This window comes from Lithobates pipiens, unplaced genomic scaffold, assembly GCF_037356315.1.
Source record: "Lithobates pipiens isolate NorthernLeopardFrog02 unplaced genomic scaffold, aLitPip1_a1.2 Scaffold_28, whole genome shotgun sequence".
Lineage (NCBI taxonomy): Eukaryota > Metazoa > Chordata > Amphibia > Anura > Ranidae > Lithobates > Lithobates pipiens.
In genome coordinates, this window is record NW_027507789.1 from 81,987,332 (window position 1) to 82,011,046 (window position 23,715).

The 23,715-nt window shown below is 45.9% G+C and overlaps 8 pseudogenes; all 8 read left to right on the plus strand.

Moving 5' to 3' along the window:
* The first annotated feature begins 704 nt into the window (after positions 1-704).
* LOC143936938 (5S ribosomal RNA) lies at positions 705-823 on the plus strand (annotated as a pseudogene).
* Positions 824-918: 95 nt separating this feature from the next.
* On the plus strand, positions 919-1,038 carry LOC143937080 (5S ribosomal RNA; annotated as a pseudogene).
* Positions 1,039-14,785: 13,747 nt separating this feature from the next.
* Positions 14,786-14,904, plus strand: LOC143936853 (5S ribosomal RNA; annotated as a pseudogene).
* A 666-nt stretch (positions 14,905-15,570) lies between these two features.
* On the plus strand, positions 15,571-15,689 carry LOC143937139 (5S ribosomal RNA; annotated as a pseudogene).
* A 3,539-nt stretch (positions 15,690-19,228) lies between these two features.
* On the plus strand, positions 19,229-19,347 carry LOC143937487 (5S ribosomal RNA; annotated as a pseudogene).
* Positions 19,348-19,668: 321 nt separating this feature from the next.
* LOC143937741 (5S ribosomal RNA) lies at positions 19,669-19,787 on the plus strand (annotated as a pseudogene).
* Positions 19,788-19,888: 101 nt separating this feature from the next.
* On the plus strand, positions 19,889-20,007 carry LOC143937565 (5S ribosomal RNA; annotated as a pseudogene).
* A 2,750-nt stretch (positions 20,008-22,757) lies between these two features.
* LOC143936575 (5S ribosomal RNA) lies at positions 22,758-22,876 on the plus strand (annotated as a pseudogene).
* The last annotated feature ends 839 nt before the right edge of the window (positions 22,877-23,715 follow it).

Consider the following 23,715-nt stretch of genomic DNA (forward strand, 5'->3'; position numbering starts at 1 on the left):
ATTAGGGGAGACAGAGTACACCCCTGCCTCGTCCCATTAGTGATGGGGAAAGAGTCCGAGCACTCTGAAAGCACCCAATCTCATCTGATCTTGGAGGCTAAGAAGAGTCAGGCCTGGTTAGTACCTGGATGGGAGACCACCTGGGAATACCAGTTATTGTAGGCTTCTTTTTATGTTGTTGGCCTTGATTCGTTTTGTTTTGTTTTCGCTTGTTTCCCAAGGTGACCATCTTGGCATTTGTCAAGAGGGTTGAGAGTGCCCAAAGAGTTCGCTTACATCACCCTGAAAGAGCCCTATCTCTTCGCATCTCTGAGGCTAAGAAGGGTTGGGCCTAGTTAGTCCCTGGATGGGAGATGGCTTTGGAATACCAGGTGCCGTAGTCTTCTTTTTATGTTGTTGACATTGACCTGTTTTTTTTTCGCTTGTTTCCCAAGGTGACTATCTTGGCATTTGTCAAGAGGGTTGAAAGTGCCCAAAGAGATTGCCTATGGGCACATAAGCCTGAAAGCGCCCGATCTCCTCTGATCTCAGAGGCTAAACAGGGTCGGGCCTTGCTAGTACCTGGATTGGAGACCACCTGGGAATACTAGGTGCTGAAGGCTTATTTTTATGTTGTTGGCGTTGACTTGTTTTTTTTTTTTTTTTGTTTACCAAGGTGACCATCTTGGTGTTTGTCAAGAGGGTTGAGAGTGCTTGAAGAGCTCGCCTATGGCCACATAACCCTGAAAGCAACAGATCTCGTCTGATCTCAGAGACTAAACAGGGTCGGGCCTTGTTAATACCTGGATGGGAGACCACCTGGGAATACTAGGTGCTGTAGACTTCTTCTCATGTTGTTGGCGTTGACTTGATTTTTTTGTTTGTTTCCCAAGGTGACCATATTGGCGTTAGTCAAGGTTGAGAGTGCCTGAAGAAATCTCCTACGGCCACACCACCCTAAAAGAGCCCAATCTCATCTGATCTCAGAGGCTAAGCAGGGTTGGGACCAGTTTAGTACCTGGATGGGAGACCGCCTGGGATTTCCAGATGCCGTAGGCATCTTTTTATGTTGTGGCCATTGACCTATTTTTTTCCGCTTGTTTCCAAGGTGACCATCTTGGTGTTTGTCAAGAGAGTTGAGAGTGCCTGAAGATATCGGCTACGGCCACATCACCCTGAATCTGTTCCATCTCGTCTGATCTTGGAGGCTAAGCAGACCAGCAGGCCTGGTTAATGCCTGTATGGGAAACCGCCTGGGAATACCAGGTGTCGTAGGCTTCTTTTTTTTTTTCAAATATAATTTTTTCTCCAAATAGGGGAAGACGGTCCCCCGAGTACATAATGCAACAGAGAAATACAGAGCAAAAAGCAGCTGAACAATACTTGATACAGGTATATTCGCAACTGTGAGTCTGCCTTCCATCAATCACAATGATTCGAGGCACGGATAAAGTACTGTACCAAGATCCAGGGTCACACAAACCCCCAGGTCCCTCCGGCATAATCCATCCAGAGGGGGGTGTGGGGCCGTCATTCCCAATTTTCCACTCTTTCCAAAAGAGAGAGGGGGTGGAGGGGGTGAGAGATAGGGGAGGTAGGCAGAAAAGAGAAGGGTTGAAAGATCAGAAAAGGAGAAGAGGGGACGAGACACGATGGCAGCCACTGTCCAAGGGGCCAGTCAAGGAAAGCTCAGAGCACTAAGGCGATAGCAGGCGACATCCTTCCAGCGAGAATATAAAGGTATTCCAGATGTCTCAGGTTTGTTTAAAAAATTCTTGTATACCTTGTGATGTGAGGATCAAGTCCTCCATTTTTTTTAATGTCCTCTATTTTCCTAAGCCAGTGGGTAATGAAAGGGGGGGAACATTTTTTCCAATAGAGAGGGATGCAGGATTTCGCCGCATTTATCACATGCCGTAAAATAGATTTTTTTGTACTTCTTAAAGGGGAGGGCCACCCTGAAAAACAAAAAAATGTTAAAAATTACAAAAAATCTGAAAAAAAAAAAAATGAAAAAATTTTTTTTTTTTTACTTACCAGAAATGCCTGTTGCTAGGCACTTTCTCCTAATCTTCCTCTTCCTCCTCCGCGGAGGTCTTCTGTCTTCTGTCTTCGTCGCGGCGTCTTCTGGGTAATGAGTCGCGCTGTGTTCTGGGAACTGTGTGTTCCAGAACACAGCGCGTCCCATTCAGAAAGCGCTGCGGGACTCGCGCATGCGCAGTAGCTGCGGGACTCGCGCATGCGCAGTAGGAAACGGGCAGTGAAGCCATAAGGCTCCGCTGCCTGTTTCCCTTACAAGGGATGGCGGCGCCGGGACCCGAGAGCCGAGGGACGGGTCGGCCTCGGGCGGCCGACATCGCGGGCGCCCTGGACAGGTGAGTGTGTTTATTAAGTCAGCAGCTGCAGTGTTTGCAGCTGCTGACTTTTTTTTTTTTTTTTTTTTTTATAACCGGCCCTCCACTTTAATGGGAATCTGTGAATGGTGCAAGAGAAAGAATGCAGCCTCTTCCTGGATGGAGAAGTCTGTGAATTTTTGTGTTATGCATCGGATCTCTGTCCAGAAGTCCACCAAGCTGAGGCAGGACCAAAAAATGTGCAGCAATGTGCCCTCTTCTTCTCCACACCTCCAGCATATGTTCGAGGAAGAGGAGAAACATTTCTGCAGCTTTGATGGTGTCAAATACCACCTGGTGAGAAGTTTAAAATTCGTCTCCTGTATCTTCGTGCACAGCGACATTTTGAGAGCCAAAGTGATAATGCGTTGTCTCTGTGCTGGGGAAAATTAGCAATTAAGGTCCTTTTCCCAGTTGACCAGACAGGTTAAGTGTGGGTAATCTGTTTGAGAGAGAATGTGGGCCAAAGGGCCTTCACTCCTGCATAGAGTCTCAAACTCCGACTGAGGGCGGGCGAACGTTTGAGGATTGGGGATGGAATGGAGAAAATGATGTAGTTGCGCCGCTCTCCAAAAAGGCAGTTGGAAAAGCCCTGTCGGATCTGTTAGGGTTGAGAAAGAAGGCCATTTTCCATCAATGACGAATTTAGACGCATTGTCTAGGTTGGAATTTCTAAGTGGGTCCCCAGTTCAAAGGTTGGATGGCCACGTATAGGGAATAGGGGGGAAGTCAAAGACGTGAGTGTGTTTTGGGTAGCGATCAGGTGACTGACTTTCAACTAAGCCCCTATAGTGGGATGTGACATAAATTCTGTGGGGGAATACTTATAGCACCACATGGCGCTTCTTAGCGGAATTCGGGAGTGAGCTTAGAAAGTTTGTTTCGATTCCAGTCCAATACATGCCCCAGATGGGAGGCCAGGTAGTAGCGTCGCAAGTTAGGGAGAACAAACCCTCCCTGTTGTTTAGACAATGTCAGCTGTGACCGCTTAAGTCTGGGATTTTTGTGGGCCCAGTTAAATTGAGTGAGCAAGGATTGAGCTTGCTTAAAAAACAGGACTGGAATCTGGATCGGGAGAGCTTGGAAAAGATAAGTAAATTTAGGGAGTATGTTCATTTTAATGAGATTGCATCTGCTGAACCAGGAATGGAGGCCAGAATGCCACCCGTGAAGCAAACTGCGGATCTTAGTGACAAGGGGTGGGGGGAAGTTCAACATAAACGTACGCGCGATGTCCGGTGGAATGTAAGTACGTGAGTATATCTTACTTATCCATGCCAGCATCCGTTCACTCAGACCTATATGGCGAAGGACCGAGAACATTAATGTCCATTTGACCCGATCAAAAGCCTTCTCGGCATCAGTACTCATGAAAAGACAAGGGGTCCCAGATGACTTTGCTTTACGGATCAGGGTAAGCACCTTAGTGGTGTTGTCCCTATCTTCCCTGGTGGGAATAAAACCTAACTGGTCAATATGTATAAGGGACTACAAGTAATGTGCCAATCACGTGGCGAGGAGTTAGAGAATAGTTTTAGGACCGAATTTTGGAGGGAAATGGGTCTGTAGCTCCCACATAGGCCTGGGTCCTTGCCCTCCTTAGTTATCAACGAGATGTGGGCTCTAAGGGTATCCTCAGGAAAATAAATTCACCAAGCGCAGGCCGAGAATAGGGAGGAAGGTCTTAAAGTATTGTGCGGTATATCCGTCAGGGCCCGGAGCCTTACCCACCTTCGGAGGTCCCACGGCCGTCTGGACTTCTTCCAGTGTGATCGGGTCCTCCAAGTACTCCCGTGATTCCGATGAGAGGGTTGGTAGACCAGAACCGGTTACATATCTGTCTATATTGTCCTGTCCAGACCCTGAATCGGGCAGGTTGTAGAGATCAGAGTAACATTTTTCAAAGACTTCGACTATTTGGGTTGGGGTAGAGGCCCTCTGGCCATTCTCATCTATCAACTGTGGTATGTAAGAGCCAAATTTCAACTCCTTTACCGACCTGGCTAAGATTTTTCTGCATGTGTCCTCTGATTCCTACGTCAGTTTACGACAAAACTGGAGTGCCGCTTTCGCTTTATAATGGAGTAGGACAGCAATATGGGTATGGAGTGTCCCCAATTCAATCTCTAAGGTCCGTAAGGGGGTATGTTTATGTTTCGCTTACACAGAGGCAAGTTCACGAAACAGATTAGCAAGCTGTTCCTTCCGTGTTCGTTTGATGCGCGCCCCGTGCCTGATAAGTACCCTGCGGAGTACTGACTTGTGAGCCTCCCAAATTATCCCCGGGTCACAGTCGTGCTTTAGTTTTCTTGGAAATAAAGGTCCAATTCCCTGGTCACATCTGCTAAAACTTACGGTATCTGGAGGAGGCTCTCATTAAGGTGCCAGAATAGAGACCTAGGTGAGGGGTAGGGAGCGAGGAGCAAGAGGCAGAAGTGTCAACCGATGGCGAAAGGGGACATTAAAGTCCCCACCTAATATCAATTGGCCCTCCCGAAAGTCACATAATCTGTGCAGGGTAGTTCTGAGGAACGTGTCTTGGTGATCATTGGGAGCGTACACAGTGGCAAATGTAAAAAGGCGCTCTCCAATGTGGCCCCTAAGAAAAAGATATTGGCCCCCAGGGTCCACCAGAGAATCCTGGAGAACCCAGGGGAGCCTGCTAGAGATCAGAATGGAGAGGAGGGGTTAGTAGAGTGGTAGACCTTAGGGAAGGATCTCGACCATAGAAAGGGGAGGCTAGTATTTTTAAAATGTGTTTCTTGTATAAAGGCCACATCAGTACAGGATGTGTTCAGTTCTCACAGGAGGATCCACCATTTTTCAGGGGAGTTCAGTCCCTTAACGTTTAGAGAGGTGACCTTGACTGAGTCTGCCATCGCTCCTCGGGGAGGGGGAGGGGGACATCAGAGAAAAGCAAAGAAAGTTGAACCAAGGTAGGTTTTGGGTAGGTAATGCATGGCGGGAACTAAGGGGGAGAAAGGAAGGGCAAATGGAAGGAAAGGTAAAGGGAAAAAGAGGCCGGGCACCTCAACCCCAGGGGGAGAGGGAAATTAAGGGTTGTCCGCACTCAACAGTACAGGAAGGGTATACTAAAACAGCACAATTATGCTATAGCGCTTACCAGATGTACACTGGGTTTAAAGCGCTGTCCTACTTGGGTTATTGGGTAGACAGGTCGGAGAGGGAGCCCCCGAATCCTAGTCCCCCCAGTCCCGGCAGTGGTAAATGTCACGTCTGATACCGGTATGCAAATAAAAGACAATCAGTAACATCAAAGAAACAAAAAACAATAGTATAACCAAAACAGAGGTAGAGCATATAACTGTCAGCACTGAGGGGTCTCCTCGGCTCGCCCTAAACATAGGCATGCACGAGGGAGCCCGTCACAACAGAAAAGGCATCACAGAATGGGATCCACCACTCCCCGTCCCATACCCCTAAAGTACATGCAGTCCCCGGACAAATGCATTTCTCCCTTTGGCAGATTGTCCTCTCCTTACCCCCCTCTCCCCCGTCCACGCCCCGGGGGGAAAAGGGGCAGGGAAGGGGGGAAAGGGGGAGTGGAAGGGGGGAAAGGGGGAGTGGAAGGGGGAAAGGGGGAGGGAAAGGAGGGAAGGGAAGGGTGGGAAGGGGGGGAAGGGAGGGGGGAAACAGGGGAGAGGGGACAAACATGCAGAAATGTCAAGTCCTTTAGCGCACTCCCACCAGCAAACACCCGGACCCCATAAATTTCAACTCCTCCCCTCCATGGTCACCACATCAAGATGAAAGAGGAGCAGCCCTGGTCGGTGCATGGAAAATCCGGCAGGCAAGGGGCTGGGGCCACCATCCCTCCATCCAACGGGAGACTTCACCTGAGCAGCAGTCCTGGGGCCCGCCAATTAGTGTCTCTCCTGCATCGCCATCGGGGGCTGTGTAGAGCATCCAGAGGGAGGCTGGGACCGCCCAAACAGTAAGGGGTAAATCCTCCAGGGGGGTCCAGAGTCACCCTGGAGGGAAGCAGTGTCTCGTACCAATAGGCTCAATAAATAAGTCATCCAGGGTCCCCGAAAGCTGCAGAAGGCAATGTCAGCAAAGAGTAGGTGGGAGTCAGAGGGGGGGACAAGGGGCGCATCCAGGGGGAGGGGACACATATGCGGGAATGTCAAGCCCTTCCAGTACAGCGCATTAGGTATCACTCAGACCCCCCAAAGTGCAACTCCCCCATCTAAGGTCAAGACTCCAGAAGGGAAGATGAGCCGCCCTGGTCTGTACATGAAAGAACCTGCTGCCAAGGGGTTGGGGCCATCATCCCTTCCTCCAATGGGAGATGGCACCGGAATGAAAGCCCCGTGTCCTGTCAAGTGGTGCCCCTCTGACAATGTCGTTGTGGTATATGTGGAGCATCCAGGGAGAGGCATGGACCACCCAAACAGTGAGGGGTAAAGCCTCCAAGGGGGACCGGTGTCAGACAGGAGGATAGCGGTGTCTTGTACAAGTTGGTTAATTAGACAAGTCATTCAGTGTGTTCCTGTGAGCAGCGGAAAGAAAGGTCGGTAAGGATTATGAATGGGTGGGGGCCAGGGAGTGCATAAAACTGCCACCAGATGACCGGGGCAGAGAGGGCAAGGGGATGAAACTCAGATCTGGTAGGTGGGGGCGGGGGTGAGGAGTGTCCCTCATATTACTCACGTTGGCCATACCTTGAAGCTGAGCGCTCTGCATACCCAGGACGTTCTTCTGTATAATCTAGCCTATCTGTATACATTAGCCTGTCTTTTGTACACATTAGTCGGTCCTCTGTATACACTAGTCTGTCTGTATACACTAGTGTATACAGATAAGCTAGATTATACAGAAGAACGTCCTGAGTATGCAGAGATGGAGGCTAGAGTGTATACAGACGGACTAGTGTATACAGAAGACCGGCTAGTTTATATAGGGAGGCTAATGTGTGCAAAAGACAGGCTAGTGTATACAAATAGGCTAGATTATAGAGAAGAACATCTTGGGTATGCAGAGAGAGAGGCTGGGTTACAAAGAGAGGCTGGTGTATGCAGACTTGCTAGTGTATACAGACGGACTAGTGTATAGAGAGGCTTGGGTATACAGAGAGCTAATGTATAAAGAGCAGCTAGTGTATACAAAAGACATCCAAGGGTATACAGAGAGACTCGTGTATGCCGAAGACCGGCTAGTTTATACAGAGAGGCTAAAGTGTACAAAACACAGGCTAGATTATACAGAAGAACGTCCTGGGTATGCAGAGATGGAGGCTAGGGTATACAGAGAGAGAGACTGGGTTACACAGAGAGGCAGGAGTATGCAGACTTGCTAGTGTATACAGATGGACTAGTGTATACAGTAGACCGGCTAGTTTACACAGAGAGGCTAATCTGTACAAAAGACAGGCTAGTGTATACAGATAGGCTAGATTATACAGAAGAAGGTCCTGGTTTATGCAAGAGATGGAGGCTAGGGTATGCAGAGAGAGAGGCTTGGTTACACAGACTTGCTAGTGTATACAGACGGACTAGTGTATACAGAGGACCGGCTAGTTTATACAGAGAGGCTAATGTGTACAAAAGACAGGCTAGTGTATACAGATAGGCTAGATTATACAGAAGAACGTCCTGGGTATGCAGAGATGGAGGCTAAGGTATACAGAGTACGCATACTTGCTAGTGTATACAGATGGACTAGTGTATACAGAGGACCGGCTAGTTTATACAGAGAGGCTAATGTGTACAAAAGACAGGCTAGTGTATACAAATAGGCTAGATTATAGAGAAGAACGTCCTGGGTATGCAGAGATGGAGGCTGGGTTACACAGAGAGGCTAGTGTATGCAAGCTTGCTAGTGTATACAGACGGACTAGTGTATACAGTAGACCAGCTAGTTTATACAGGGAGGCTAATGTCTACAGAAGACCGGCTAGTGTATACACATAGGCTAGATTATAGAGAACGTCCTGGGTATGCAGAGATGGAGGCTAAGGTATACAGAGAGAGAAGTTGAGTTACAAAGAGAGGCTAGTGTATGCAGACTTGCTAGTGTATACCGGTGGACTAGTGTATACAGAGAGGCTTGGGTATACAGAGAGCTAATGTATAAAGAGATGCTAGTGTATACAAAAGACAACCAATAGTAGACAGTGAGGCTCGTGTATACAGAAGACCGGCTACAGAGAAGCTAATTTGTACAAAAGACAGGCTAGTGTATACAGATAGGCTAGATTATACAGAGGAAGGTCCTGGGTATGCAGAGATGTAGGGAATCCAGAGAGAGACTGTGTTACACAGAGAGGCTAGAGTATGCAGAAGACCGGCTATTTTTTTTACAGATAGACTTGTGTATACAGAAGACAGTCTGGGGAATTCAGTGAGGCTAGTGTATGCAGAGAGGCTGGGACACCGAGACTATTGTAAAAAGAAGGCAGGCTAGTGTATATAGATTACGGGCACCTGTATACAGAAGACAGAGAGGCTAGTCTATATTGAGTGGCTAGTGTACACAGAGAGATTCATGTATACAGAAAAGCTAGCGTGTAAAGAAAACAGGACTTTATTTTTTGCTAATGCAACTACTTCTGAAACATGTAAAATGCTTTTTTCATATTTTGGTGCTGTTACAAAGTGGTGTGTTGTCAGTGGTGATATCAATGTGACAGTTAATGTGGAGAACTACAACTATTCAAAATAGAGCAAAAGAGTGCTAAAGTTTATTTTGTTAAGTCATTGACTGATAGACGTTGAGTAATTGGCCATTATTTGTTTGGCAGTACATGGTTTATTTTGATGTAAGATAGTTTTATTCTCTACTTATAGCCGAGTTTTACACGACTTTATTATTAGCATTATTCGCATTATTCATATATATTATGCAGAGTGTAAGTATTGCAGTGAGACGATATTGCTTTTAAAAGATTTGTATTATTATACATAGCATTGTTAGCAGACCAATAGGACAATTTACATGGCTTAATATTGCAGAGCGTAATTTATCAGGAAAGAGATCCAAAGCGTTAGTTGCAGTAGTTTCATAAAACTGAGAAATCGTTGCATTACTCTAAATTTAAAAGTTGTTCCGGTAGCACTGAAAAGACGATATTAGATGAGTGATCTACACATTTCGTTTACTATTTCACTATACCGGCTAAATGTTAATATGTTAATATGTGCTGCGTGTAAGGTAGAAATTAGATGGTTTAGTGTGAGCTGGTTTACCAGGATTTAGAGATAGTAATCTGTTTATACTAGTAATAAATATAGCAAAATAACTATAACGAGTTTAAGTGGAAATACGTGAAATAACAGCAACAACGTGTGTAGGTTTTTATCAATCAAGTTAATTACGTGTCAGCAGCTAAATATTCTGCAATAGCAGAGATTAAGTATTGCAGTCGAAATGAGATCGGAAGCGATAGTTGCAGTAGCTCCAAAAAAAATGAGAAATCATTTCATTACTCTAAATGTAAAAGTTATCCCGAGCAATTAAACTGTTCACGGTAGCATTGCATTACTCTTAATATGTGCAGCGTGTAAAGAAGCAATAAGATGGTATTGTATTATCCTAAAATTAGCAGTATACGTAATAAAGGTGAGTAGGTAACCTGGATTTAGACATAGCAAACTCTATAATCTAATTTAGCAAAATTAGAAAGGATAATATTGAGACAGTATATACAGGTCGAGTTTAACTGGAAATACACAAAATATCTAGCTTACCTTTACATTGTTCAATAGAGCATTGCAAAGTAATACCAAGGCAGAAAGAATGTCGGAAACGCAATTAGATGAGATGATTGCTGTAATCATGAAATATCAGCAACGCCTAGGTTTCTATCGGATGAGAAAGTATAATAACTGGCAAAGTATGACATGGCAAAGAGACAAATTGCATTAGAGATGTGAGATGGACATGAAATGTCAATCCCCATTGGTTACTTACATGTAAACGCGGCTACATACAGCAAAGTGTGAGCTAAGCAGCTAAAGGGTATTTAAGAGTAAATTGACGTAGCTTGAAAATTCCAACGTGTAAATCGTTCCATGAATTATGTTACGCACGAAGACGGCTTACACTGACTGTTTTCCGTTTCCACTGGTCATCGGCATAATGTATCAGTAACCATGAACATTAATAGTGATAGACAGCTTACATTAGGATGTATGCATGATGTGAATGTAAAATGAATGTAAAATAGTTGCATTATGTGTTATTAATGTAATCAAACTGTATTCCTATGCTTTGCTACTGCAACCACTTCTCAATCAAGTAAACCGTCCCACTGCTTTTCTCACATTTTGCCGCTGTTAAAAAATGTGTTGCAAGTGTTATGTGTTACAAATGGTTATCAGTGTGACAGTTAATGTGGAGAAGAAGTAATACACAAAATAGAGTCAGAAAGAGAATCCTATTGCATAGAGGTAGCGAGAGATGGTTGCATTAATCTTAATGTGCAGTGTGTAAAAGGTTTTAAAAAGATGGTTTTGTGTGACTTTTGCTTTAACGTAAAATTAGCTGTAGACATTATAACTTGTTACAATGATTTAGAGATAGTAATCTCTATAAAATAATAATAATAAGTATAGCAAAACAAATTACGAAAATTTTGAGGCAGTATGTATAGGTCGAGATATAGTGAATACACAAAAGGGATCAAGGGATAGTAGCAAAGTCAAGGGATAAATGCAAAGGTACTCTATTTAACAGTAAATTGACGTAGCTTGCAAATTCCAACGTGTAAATCGTTCCATTAATTTTGCTGCGCACGAAGACGGCTTTCACTGACTGTTTTCCGTTTCCACTGGAAAGAGAATCCTATTGCATAGAGGTAGCGAGAGATGGTTGCATTACTCTTAATGTGTAAAGGTTTTAAAAAGATGGTTTTGTGTGAATTTTGCTTTAACGTAAAATTAGCTGTAGACATTATAACTATGGTTAGGTTTACAATGATTTAGAGTTAGTAATCTCTATAATATAATAATAAGTATAGCAAAACAAATTAGGAAAATATTGAGGCATTATATATAGGTCGAGATAAAGTGAATACACAAAAGGGATCAAGGGATAGTTGCAAAGTCAAGGGATAAATGCAAAGGTACTCTATTTAACAGTAAATTGACGTAGCTTGCAAATTCCAACGTGTAAATCGTTCCACTAATTTTGTTACGCACGAAGACGGCTTACACTGACTGTTTTCCGTTTCCACTGGAAAGAGAATCCTATTGCATAGAGGTAGCGAGAGATGGTTGCATATGGCAGAAAGACGGCTTATACTGCTTTTCTCACATTTTGCTGCGGTAAAAAGAAATGTTTTGTCACTGTGTTTTAACTGTGACAGATAAGGTGGAGAAAAAGAAGTAATACAGAAAATAGAGTCAAACAGTGGAAACGTTTATTTGTCATGACAGCTGATACTGGTTGAGCAATAAAACTGTTTTATTAAGATGTAAGACTAGTTTTATTCTCTACATATAGGCTTTTCAAAGAGTTGTATAATATAGGCGACCAATAGGACATTTAAATGGCTTAATATTGTAGGGAGGAAGTATCGCTGTTCAAAGGTAAGAGATTGAAAGCTTAGCTTGAAAATGGCCGAGAAATAGTTGCGTTAGTCTAAATTTAAAGGATATGCCGGTACCAATGAGAAAGCTTATATTAGACTAGTTGATCTTTGCATTACACAATCCTATTATTATTATTATTATTATTATTAAGATCATAGTGCAGAGAGATACTCAGTTAATGTCAGAGATACTCGGTCAATGTCAGAAAAGCAATAAAACTGTTTACATCGTTAGAGAGCGATAGTTACATTACTCTTAGTATGTGCAGCATGTCTGGTAGCAAATGGATGGTTTTGTGAACATTTTGCATTAAGGTACAATTAGAGGTAGAACTCATGGAAGTGAATAGATTTAAGCGGATTTTGAGATAGTACTCTCCATTTCTAATAAGAAATAAAGAAAAATAAGTCAGGATGGTGTGTCAGGACTGTCACATAATCACAGTCCCGGTACAAATATGCAAAATAGAGCGAAAGAGTACATGGTTTATTTTGATGTATGATAGTTTTATGGCATGCTTGATGTGGATGATTAAAATCGTGTAGTGATCTATATTTAGCATAAGAATGAAAAGGCATAACATGGCAATGAGACAAACTCCATTAGAGATGTGAGCTAGATGAAATGATGAAATGTCTCTGTATAGCCCAGATTGTCTTCTGTTATCACTTAGCCTACCCTCTAAATTCTCTAGCCTCTCTATATACACCAGCATGTTTACACTAGCCGGTCTTCTGCATACAATAGCCTGTCTTCGATATACACTAGCCTATGTTCTGAATACACTAGCCCGTCTTCTGTCTTCTGTATGCCCTAGCCTGTCTTCTGTATACATTAGTCTCTCTGTATAAACTAGCATCTCTGTATACCCCAAACTGTCTTCTATAAAAACTTGTCTCTCTTTATAGCCTGTCTAGCCTTTCTTCTGTACACACTAGCTTCTCTGTATACACTAACCAGGCTTCTATATACAATAGCTTCACTCTATGCACTAGCCTCTCTGTATAATCTAGCCTCTCTATATACCCTAGGTAGTGTTCTGCATCTCCGTAGTGGTAGCCTCTCCGTAGAAGCCAGCCTTTATTCTGTATTCACTAGCCTTTCTTCTGTATGCTGTAGTCTTCTATATATACTAGCTTCTCTGTACACCCTTGCATCTCTGTAATACACTAAACCCTCTGTATACCACAGCTTGTCTTCTGTATACACTAGACTGTAAACACTAGATAGAATACACCAGCCTGTCTTCTGTACCCACTAGAATCTCTGTATACACTACCCAGTCTTCTGTATACACTGTCAGCTTGGATGTATACCCAAGCCTGTCTTCTGTATACACTAGTTTCTCTATATGCACTGTCCTTTCTGTATACTCTCGACCCTCTCTATACATTAACCTCTCTATATACACTAACATCTTTGTATATACTAGCCTCTCTTTAAATTAGCCTCTCTGTGTACCCCAGCCTCACTGTTTACTCTAGCATCTCTGTATACTCAAGCCTACACGAGTCTTCTGTATTCTGTATTAACTAGCCTTTCTTCTGTATGCTGTAGTCTTCTATATATACCAGCTTCTCTGTACACCCTTGCATCTCTGTAAACACTGTGTAAACTAGCCAGTCTTATGTATACACTCGCCGACTGTATACACTAGACTCTCTGAATACACTAAACTCTATGTCTTCTGTATACACTAGACTGTAAAAACTAGCTAGAATACACCAGCCTGTCTTCTGTACCCACTAGACTCTCTGTATACACTACCCAGTCTTCTGTATAGAATGTCAGCTTTCATGTATACCCTTTCTGTATACACTAGCTTCTCTATATGCACTGTCCTTTCTGTATACACTCGACTCTCTCTATACACTAACCTCTCTATATACACTAACATCTTTGTATTTGTCTTTAAACTAGCCTCTCTGTGTACCCCAGCCTCACTGTTTACTCTAGCATCTCTGTATACTCAAGCCTATCTACATACACGAAACCTGTATTCTGTATTCACTAGCCTTTCTTCTGTATGCTGTAGTCTTCTATATATACCAGCTTCTCTGTACACCCTAGCACTGTAACAGTATTACAGAAACAGAACACCAGCAATAAGGTGTATACTGTGCAGGAGGCACACAACACCGACTCTAACTTCTGCACTGCAGATGCATGTATTGCAGAAATTGAACACCAGTAATAAAGGGTAGCTTCAGGTGTGTACTGTGCAGGAGGCACATAACACCCACTGTAACAGTGCTAGGTTCCCAAGCAGTAAAGACACTGTCCCTGCCTATCGTCCTCTTTCCCTGACCACCGCAACACACTATACAAGGCCGCCGTGCTGGCGGCCTTATATAGTGTGGGGTGTGTACTAAACCCCCCGAGCTATAATTGGCCACAGGAATCCTGCCTGTGGTGAATTGTGGCTCTCCTCACACAGGATGTCACATCTGTTCTTATTATATAGAACCTATTATGCTCCTCGTAAACTTTTTCAGTTTGGCCGAACGGCCGGACGCAAGTTGCCCCCGGTGCGGGAACATGGGGGGAGACATGATGCACATGTTTTGGAGAGGCCCAAAATTGATCCGCTACTGGACAGAGGTGACAGGAACCATTGATCGGGTGGTTGGAACCTCCACCAGGATGGAGGCGAAGTATTGTCTCCTGGGATTAGTTGAAGGAGTTGGAAACCCGGGAAGTAGCCAGATGGCAGTTCTGAGATGCCTATTTCAGGCAAGGAAACTGATTGCCCAACCCTGCTTAGCCTCCAATGTTGGCAATGACTTGGTTTTTTTCGCTTGTTTCCCAAGATGACCATGTTGGCGTTTGTCAAGATGGTTGAGAGTGCCCGAAGAGATCGCCTATGGCCCCATCACCTTGAAAGTGCCTGATCTTGTCTGATCTCGGAGGCTAAGCATTGTCGGGCCTGATTAGTAACTGGATGGGAGACCAACTGGGAATACCAGGTGCCATAGGATTCTTTTTATGTTGTTGGCGTTGACATGTTTTTTTTTTTCCGCTTGTTTCCCAAGGTGATCATCTTGGCATTTGTCAAGAGGGCTGAGAGTGCCCAAAGAAATCTCCTACGGCCACATTCCCCTGAAAGCGCCCGATCTCATCTGATCTCAGAGGCTAAGCAGGGTCCGTAGGAATCTTTTTATATTGTTGGCTTTGACCTGTTTTTCTTTCGCTTGTTTCCCAAGGTGACCATTTTAGCATCAGTCAAGAGTTTTGAGTATGTCCCAAAGCGTTCGCCTGAGGTCACATCACCCTGAAAGCGCCCGATCTCAGAGGCTAAGCAGGGTCTGGGTCAGATGGGAGACCGCCAGGGTCTATGTTGTTGGCGTTGACCTTTTTTTTTTCACTTGTTTCCCAAGATAACCATCTTGGTATTTGTCAAGAGGGTTGAGAGTGTCTAAATAGAACACCTATGGCCACATCACCCTGAAAGCGCACAATCTCATCTGATCTCGGAGGCCTAGCAGTGTACGGCCTGGTTAATACCTGTATGGGAGACGATCTGTGAATACCAGGTGCCGTAGGCTTCTTTTTATGTTGTTGGCGTTTACCTGTTTATTTTCGCTTGTTTCCCAAGGTGACCATCTTGGCGTTTAACAAGAGGGTTGAAAGTGCCCAAAGAGATCATCTACGGCCCCATCACCCTGAAAGCGCCCAATCTCATCTGATCTCAGAGGCTAAACAGTGTCGGGCCTGGTTAGTACCTGGATGGGAGACCGCCTGGAAATACCAGGTGCCAAAGGCTACTTTTTTTGTTGTTGGCTTTGAACTGTTTTTTTCGCTTGTTTCTCAAGGCGACCATCTTGGCGTTTGTCAAGAGGGTTGGGCGTGTCTTGAAGAGAACGCTTACGGCCACATCACCCTGAAAGCACCCGATCTCGTCTGATTTCAGAGGCTTAGCAGCATCAGGCCTGGTTAGTACCTGAATGGGAGACTGCCTGGGAAGACCAGGTGACATAGAAGGATCTGGCCTGGTTAGTGTCTTGATTGGGAGATCGCCTGGGAATTCCGGATGCCGTAGGCTTCTTTTTATGTTGTTGGCTTTGACCTGTTTTTTTTCCCTTGTTTCCCAAGGTGACCATCTTGGCATTTGTCAAGAGGGTTGAGAGTGCACAAAGAAATTGCCTACGGGCACAACACCCTGAAAGCGCCCAATCTCGTTTGGTCTCAGAGGCTAAGCAGGGTTGGGCCTGGTTTGTACCTGGATGGGAGACCGCCTGGGTTTTCCAGATGCCGCAGGCTTCTTTTTATGTTGTTGGCGTTGACTTGTTTTTTTTGTTTGTTTCCCAAGGTGACCATCTTGGCGTTTGTCATTTGATCTCAGAGGCTAAGCAGGGTTGGGACATGGTTAGTACATGGATGGGAGAACGCCTGGGATTTCTCGATGCCATAGGCTTTAGTTTTAAGTTGTTGACATTGACTTATTTTTTTAATTTTTATTATACTTTTATTAAGTAGAACAACATAAATATAACAGTCAACCATACAGCATGAGCCAGGGTCACAATTAAATGCTAACAAAAAATAGGCAGCCAAATAACTCTGGGTTCTCAGAGGGGAGTCCTACAGTTTCATGCAAAAAATAGAGAAACCCCACCTCCGACATGTAGTACAGTATAACTAGTGCAACTCCGTTCGGACAAATGTAATCATGGAGAACAACTGGGACCACAGCGAGCCAGCTTATCATGACCTACGTGAACCAGAGTAAAATATGAGCCGGTCATGTCCAGAACCCTGGGGTTCTTCTGGGTCCCGAAGGCTAGTAAGGAGACAAGGCATAGTCAAAAGGGAGGACGGGGGAAGAAGAGAGTGCAAAGACGGAGAGAGAGGAGGTGGGGGGATGGCGGCTGGGAAAAAAAAGAAAAATAAAGACAAAAAGGGAGGGGGGGAATGCCACCCAGGGCAGACATGGCCTACGTAGGTAAACGTTAGATGTTCAGTCGTTTTCTGGGACGGAGGCACTGCTCACCTCCCGAATGTAGTCTCGCGTAACAGTAAAATACCTCCAGGGCCTCCATGTAACACTAAATGCCTCTTCAGTGTTGTGAAGGGTGGCGGTCAATTCTTCCATCCGGAGAATATGATTGACTTTGGAATACCACAGCACCTTGGATGGGGGCTGAGGCTGCCTCCACAGTGCGGGAATGCAGGCCCGGGCGGCATTCAGGAGGTGCATCGTGAGGGTTTTTTTGTATTTTCGAACAGGCTGTTCGGTCAAGTGTAGAAGGCACGCTACTGGGAACCCAAAAGTTCCTCAAGGTCGGGCATGCCCAGAAAAGGTGTCCCATGGTCCCCATATCTGAATTTCACCTCCAACAAACATCCGGGATCGATCTATCCATTTTATTTAGAAGGTATGGGACTCTATACCAGCGTGAGACTATCTTGTATCGTGATATTGGTTTGCGATGGAAGCTTTATGTACTAAGGTCAGGATCTTCCCTATCTGTTGTGGGGTAAATGTGATGCCAAAGTCCCTCTCCCATTTGTGGATAAATGGTGGGGTCGACTCCTCCTCCTGACTACTCAATAGGTTGTACAGGAGGGAGAGGGTGTGTCGCACAGGTTCCCTTTTGTGACAGATGGATTTATAGGGTGTCAGGTCTCTAGGAGTTTAGGGGGCCCTTTGTATGGCCAGAAGAAAGGGACGAAGTTGATAAGCACTAAACAAGTCAAGCGGAGGGTCAGAAAGCTCGGCGTCAGTTTGCGTGGTCGGGAGCCCTCCCGTGGGCCACACCTCTCCCAGACGCTGTTTCCCCACCACTGTCAACTGTCGCAGTTTCTTGTTGGTAAATCCCGGTGGGAAGTCTGGATTACCTATAACCGGAGTCATTGGTGATGGCAGGGGAGCAATGTGTGTGCAGCGGAACAACCTCCGCACAACAGCCAACGTAGCTCCCACTACGGGGTGACCTCTGAGGTCTTTTGGTAGGGAGGACAGGAGCCACGGGGAGGTCAATAGGGGAATGGATCCATCCTCAATCTCCATCTCCACCCACTGCTTGTGTGGGCCATTACAATGCCAATCAACGACTCTCGCTAGCAGAGTCACTCTGTAGTATTGTCTGAGATCTGGGAGACCCAGACCCCCCTTGTCCTTTGGTCTGGCAAGCAATTGCAAACGGGCTCTGGGCGGTTTGCGCGCTCAAATAAAGTCCCGGAGCAGCACCTGCAGTTGTCTGAAAAAAATTGGGGGTAACCAGATCGGTAATGTCTGGAACATGTATAAGATCCGAGGGAGGGCCATCATTTTGAATGCATTACAGCGCCCGAACCAGGTCAGTGTTAAAGCATGCCAGTTTCCCAAATCAGATTTCAGTCTATCCAGGAGAGGGACAAAATTAAGCAGGTACAATTGCGCTAAATCCGCTGCGATGTCAACGCCCAGTTAACGTATAGATTTTTCAGCCCAGTAGAATGGAAAAGCGGACCGGAGCCTCTTGGCCTCACCATCCGGGACCGATATATTCAATACAGCCGACTTGGCGCAATTGTTTTTATAGTTTGATAGGCTGCCGTGTCGCTGTAGAGACGCAAGTATTTTGGGAAGCAAAATGTGTGGATTGGAGACGGAAAAAATTAGATCGTCAGCGTACACCGCAATTTTGTGGTGTGCCGATGGTTTGGATATGCCAGTAAAATTCGGGTCATTCCGAACGTGACACATAAGTGGTTCCAGTGTCAGAATTAAAATTAGGGGAGACAGAGGGCACCCCTGCCTCGTCCCATTAGTGATGGGGAAAGAGTCCGAGCACCCCTCGGTCACCCGTACCGCTGCCGATGGCGTGGAGTAAAGCGACATTACCCAGCTCATCATGTTGGGGCCAAGACCTATATGTTCCAGGGTGGCCTGCAAAAAGTGCCAGGCCACCCTGTCAAAGTCCTTCTCCGCGTCCGTTGACAACATAAGCAAGGGCCTTCCCTGTTAATGCGCCGCATGGATTAAATTGAGGACTCGGGCCGTATTGTCTCTAGCTTCCGACTTATTTATATTTTTTTGCTTGTTTCCCAAGGTGACCATCTTGGCGTTTGTCAAGAGGGTTGAAAGTGCCTGAAGAGATTGCCTACGGGCACATCACCCTGAAAGCACCCGATCTCGTTTGATGTTGGAGGCTAATAGAGTCGGGCCTTGTTAGTACCTGGATGGGAGACCGCCTGGGAATACCAGGTGTCGTAGACTTTTTTTTATGTTGTTGGCGTTGACCTGTTTTTTTTTCCGCTTATTTCCCAAAGTGACCATCTTGGTGTTTGTCAAGAGGGTTGAGAGTGCCTGAAGAGATTGCCTATGGCCACATCACTCTGAAAGCACCCAATCTCGTCTGATCTTGGAGGCTAAGAAGAGTCGGGCCTGGTTAGTACCTGGATGGGAGACCACCTGGGATTACCAGTTATTGTAGGCTTCTTTTTATGTTGTTGGCGTTGATTCGTTTTCTTTTTTTTGCTTGTTTCCCAAGGTGACCATCTTGGCATTTGTCAAGAGGGTTGAGAGTGCCCAAAGAGATCGCTTACAGCAGCATCACCCTGAAAGAGCCCTATCTCTTCTCTTTTCTGAGGCTAAGAAGGGTTGGGCCTAGTTAGTACCTGGATGGGAGATGGCGTTGGAATACCAGGTGCCGTATTCTTCTTTTTATGTTGTTGACATTGACCTGTTTTTTATCGCTTGTATCTCAAGGTGACTATCTTGGCATTTGTCAAGAGGGTTGAGAATGCCCAAAGAGATTGCCTATGGGCACATAACCCTGAAAGCACCCGATCTCCTCTGATCTCAGAAGCTAAACAGGGTTGGGCCTTGCTAGTACCTGGATTGGAGACCACCTGGGAATACTAGGTGCTGTAGGCTTCTTTTTATGTTGTTGGCCTTGACCTGTTTTTTTTTTCACTTGTTTCCCAAGGTGACCATCTTGGCGTATGTCAAGAGGGTTGAGAGTGCCCGAAGAGATTACCTACGGCCCCATCAGCCTGAAAGCACCCAATCTCGTCTGATCTCGGATGCTAAACAGTGTCGGGCCTGGTTAGTACCTGGATGGGAGACCGCCTGGGAATACCAGGTGCCATAGGCTTCTTTTTTTTATTTTTTTTTATTTAGTAGTATGCAACATACAATGCAAAGGCAACTTCACAGAATGTGTGATACAAATAGTTACAAACAAACGATCATATTGCATGGATATCAGAGCCAATGGTAAGAAGTCCGAGGAGAATAGCATGTGTACAGCTTTGCGGTCATATCAAGATGAGATTAAAGCTCCATCTCGTTGGGATCCTCTACCACGTAAAATATTATTGATACTAGCCCTGCTATCCTCGAAGAGTTTAGATATCCATAGATAGGGGAAGAGTATTGTGTAGTAGTCAAATGGGGTCGGAACATACCATTTTCTTTTCCCTTTTTTGAGTTAAGAAGGGAAATAGTAGAACTGAAAGGAGGGAGAAGGGGAAAGAGAAGATTGGGGAAGGAAATGGCAGAAAAGGAAAAGAAGGGGTAAGGGGGTGTCGTGGGTAGAGTGGATAGGATGGGGTCCCCTCCCAGGGAGCAAGAGACGCCCTCGGCTCACCAGCTCATCAGCTGTCCAACGTTTGGAACAGCGATCTCCAACGATCACCATGAGCTTACTATGTCTCGCGGAGGTATTCTTCCGAAAAGCGAAACTGGGTCCAGTAGAACCATCTGTTCCCATGCTCCTCCGTTTTATCCCTCATTGTGGCAGTCAGGTCTTCCATTCGTTCAATATCATTTACCCTTGCGAACCACTGGGTCACCATTGGAGCAGATTGCTCTTTCCACTGACTTGGGATACAGGCCCTAGCTGCATTGAGGAGATGTTTAAGTAAGGACTTATGATAACGCTTTCTCGACATAGGAGTTAGATTGAGAAGAACTGCTGTGGGATCATTGGCTAAGGAAATGTCTGTGAACTTGTGGATGAGTCTCAGGACAGGCTGCCAGAATGTTTGTAATTTAGGGCATTCCCAGAAAATGTGGAGAATGGTGCCAGCCTGTTGCCCGCAGCGACAGCAGCGGTCAGATTGACCGGGGAATATTTTGGCCAACACCACCGGTGTACGATACCAGCGTGTGATCAGCTTATATGAGATCTCCTGATATTTACTGCAGAGTGACGACTTATGGGCGAAAAAGAGTATTCTGTCCTTCTGTGGTTTGGAGAATGTAGTTTGTAAGTCCCTTTTCCATTTAGCTAGGAAGGGTGGATCCGTGGAGGATTGTGCGTCTGTCAGGATTTGGTAGGACCTAGAGAGGAAACCACGAACTGGGCCATCATCCAGGCAAAGTTCCTCGAAGGGGTGGAATTGTCTAGAGAAGAACGAATGGTTAGGTAGTGATCAGAGGAAATGGATTAGCTGTCTAGCTCTCCAGCTATCCAATGCAACAGGTACTTGCTCTAGCAGTATGGTCCCCATGGGAATCAAGCCCGTGGGTCCAAGAAATAGGGCTGCTCTCAGAAGCCCTTTCGGGGCTTGCCTGGTAAAGGCCTGGTCAGACAGGCCCGGAGGGAATCTAGGATGTCCAATAATTGGGGTCATAGGAGAAGGGAAGTTAGTCAGGTGGGAAAGGTGAAAAAAACTATCCATCTCGGCGAGCGAGGGGCCAATTAACGGGTGAGTAGTCACACAGGGCTCCAATGGCCTCCCCGCCCAAGGCAGACCAGTCAGTGGAACCCGCACCATCTCCTGCTCTAGCTTGACCCATAGCTTCAGTTCCCCATGCCGGTGTCCTATCACATATGGTCCCCCATCGGATAGTGTCCGCTGTGTGCTGCGCATGCGCAGTACACAGCAACACAGATTCCTGAAAATTGCCGAGCATGAACGGCGCCTGCGCACTGAGTCCAGTTTCTATCCCCACTATCCAAGTGGACATAGAGTAAGAATATAAAAGAGCCGAGCGCAGCGAGGCCGAGCCCGAAGCGTGGCGAGCTAAGCTCGCCTGCGAGGGGCCCTCTAATATTCACAACCCTATGTCCGCTTGGATGGTGGGGCTACCACCTCCACTCACCGCGCAGGTGCCGTTCGGCTTCGGAGATTTTCCGAAGCTTCGTCTGCTCCGTACTGCGCATGCGCAGTACGGCGCAGACACTTTATCATGGCCGGACAGTATATGGCAGAACACCAGCACCAGTCAACCACCGGTGTCATGTGCGTCGCTGTGTAATATAGAGCAGGGTCCGGGAAGCCAATACCTCCCCGCAATTTCGGTCGCAACAGCATTGCCCTACCAATACGCATATGTTTTCCGCGCCAGAGGAACTTGATAAAGGTTGAGCGAACCGCATGAAAGAAAGTCTGGGGTATTTTGATAGGTAAGGCTTGTAGTAGATACAGAAGTCGTGGCATTGCGTTCATATTACAGCGTCCGAACCATGACAGAGCTAGTGGGTCCCATCTCTTAGGGTCCGCTGTAAGCCCATAGGCTTCTTTTTATGTTGTTGGCTTTGACCTGTTTTTTTTGCTTGTTTCTCAAGGCGACCATCTTGGCGTTTGTCAAGAGGGTTGGGTGTGTCTTGAAGAGAATGCTTACGGCCACATCAACCTGAAAGCACCCGATCTCGTCTGATTTCAGAGGCTAAGCAGCGTCAGGCCTGGTTTGTACCTGGATGGGAGACTGCCTGGGAAGACCAGGTGCCATAGAAGGATCTGGTCTGGTTAGTGTCTTGATTGGGAGATCGCCTGGGAATACTGGATGCCGTAGGCTTCTTTTTATGTTGTTGGCTTTGACCTGTTTTTTTTAGCTTGTTTCCCAAGGTGACCATCTTGGCCTTTGTCAAGAGGCTTCAGAGTGCCCAAAGAGAGTGCCTACGGCCAAATCCCCCTTAAAGAGCCCAATCTCATCTGATCTCGGAGGCTAAGCAGCAATGGGCCTGGTTAGTACCTGGATGGGAGACAGCTTGGGAATTCCAGGTGCCGTAGGCTTCTCATTATGTTGTCGGCGTTGACCTGTTTTATTTTCCCTTGTTTCCCAAGGTGACCATCTTGGCATGTGTCAAGAGGGTTGAGAGTGCACAAAGAAATTGCCTACGAGCACAACACCCTGAAAGCGCCTAATCTCGTTTGGTCTCAGAAGCTAAGCAGGGTTGGGCCTGGTTTGTACCTGGATGGGAGACCGCCTGGGTTTTCCAGATGCCGCAGGCTTATTTTTATGTTGTTGGTGTTGACCTGTTTTTTTCGCTTGTTTCCCAAAGTGATCATCTTGGCATTTGTCAAGAGGGTTGAGAGTGCCTAAAGAGATCGCTTACAGCCGCATCACCCTGAAAGCACCCTATCTCTTCTGATCTCAGAGGCTAAGAAGGGTTGGGCCTAGTTAGTACTTGAATGGGAGACGGCACTAGGTGCCGTAGTCTTCTTTTTATGTTGTTGGCGTTGACCTGTTTTTTTTCGCTTGTTTCCCAGGGTGACTATCTTGGCATTTTTCAAGAGGGATGAGAGTGCTCAAAGAGATTGCCTATGGGCACATCACCCTGAAAGCGCCCAATCTCCGCTGATCTCAGAGGCTAGAAAGGGTCGCGCCTTGTTAATACCTGGATGGGAGACCGTCTGGAAATACTAGGTGCGGTAGGCTTCTTTTTATGTTGTTGGCGTTGACTTGTTTTTTTTTGTTTGTTTCCCAAGGTGACCATCTTGGCGTTTGTCAAGAGGGTTGAGCGTGCCTGAAAAAATCTACTATGGCTGCATCATCCTGAAAGAGCCAAATCTCATTTGATCTCAGAGGCTAAGCAGGGTTGGGACCTGGTTAGTACCTGGATGGGAGAACG